The sequence below is a fragment of the Cynocephalus volans genome, chromosome 1 (genome assembly GCF_027409185.1).
Source record: "Cynocephalus volans isolate mCynVol1 chromosome 1, mCynVol1.pri, whole genome shotgun sequence".
NCBI classification, from domain to species: domain Eukaryota; kingdom Metazoa; phylum Chordata; class Mammalia; order Dermoptera; family Cynocephalidae; genus Cynocephalus; species Cynocephalus volans.
In genome coordinates, this window is record NC_084460.1 from 271,301,825 (window position 1) to 271,303,198 (window position 1,374).

General features: G+C 47.2%; 1 pseudogene; it reads left to right on the plus strand.

Annotated features, from left to right (window-relative positions):
• The first annotated feature begins 288 nt into the window (after positions 1-288).
• On the plus strand, positions 289-858 carry LOC134364188 (small ribosomal subunit protein uS11m-like; annotated as a pseudogene).
• Positions 859-1,374: the final 516 nt, after the last annotated feature.

Consider the following 1,374-nt stretch of genomic DNA (forward strand, 5'->3'; position numbering starts at 1 on the left):
CTGGCATCCATATGAAATGCCAGAGGTTCTTTGGCCACTGACTACCATTGGAAAATCTTCAGGTCAGTGTAAGTGAGAAGACAGTCTTGTTTAGTATTGTGTAGCATCTTACCCGGAATTACAAGTCTCTTGGATCTTTGAGGGCTACATTTTAGTGATGGTGGCAGTGGTGGTGAGTGGTAACATTTTAGTAAGTTAAATAAGTGGGATTTTTTAATGTTCATGTGAAAATTTACAGCGTTTTCCTACCTAAAAAAGTTGTCACAGAGACTGGCGGCAATTCAAGTTATGCAGGTTGTAAGAAACACGGGATCTTGGTTCCTTTGGTCATGGGCTTGGCCCTGGATGACTTGGCGCTGGCCCGGACCATCCACATGGGCCTCCCAGGGGCTGCAAATTGCAGTGGCCAAGCAGGACGTTGAGGAGAAGGCGGCGACTCTGAGCCGCAGTAGCTTCAGCATTTACCTTCCAAATCCAGGAGAGGAGAGTTCTCTGAGGTGGGCAGGAAAGAAATCTGAGGAGATCTCAACTGCACACATGAAAGCACCCAAACAACACGCAGATCCAAGTAGTCTCTGCCACTCACCAGCCCTTTGACTGCACTCCCTGTGGCACCGAGGGAGTTCGGAATGCCAAGGAGGGCACAGGCATTGCAGCACAGATGGCAGCATAACTGCAGCAGCAAAATCTGCGGGGAAGGGTGTGACCCACATCCGAGTAGTAGTGAGAGGCCTGGGGCCAGGGGGCTTGTCTGTCATCAAGGGACTGACCATGGGGGGCCTGGAAGTGATCTCAGTCACAGACAACACCCCCACCCGACAAAATGGCTGTTGCTCCAGGAAAGCTCGGAGGCTGTGATGGGAAGGAAGCCTGCACTTAAACGACCTCAAGTCTCACCTCCATCTGGACCTTGTAGAAAGCTCACCATCAGAGCCATCTCCAGAAAAGGGCTTGTTGAGAGCCTTTGGGTGGTAAGGGAGAGCTGTGCATCCTTACGCAGTGGCCTTTGCTTGCCCGTCCTACTGAACATGGGTGTGCCCCACAACTCAGACGGTGCCTCTCTTGGATGGGAGGGGAGCTGCAGAGGCAGCTGTGGCCCAGGATCCAACCTCTGTTCTGAGAAACTAAAAGATTATCTGTTTAAAAAAAAAGTCACAAAATTTAGGGCATTTTGTTCTCTTTTCTCTTTATCCTCCTGATTTTAAGGTGAATCTAGTTTATCTCAGTTATATTTTTTTCTACTTCATTATGAAAATGCTACATATGAGGGGGTCTTCAAAAAGTTCATGAGAAGATTTGTGTTATTCAATTCTATTTTTCATGAACTTTTTGAATTATCCTCATAATTATTATTTTTAAGTCTTTGGAATATAC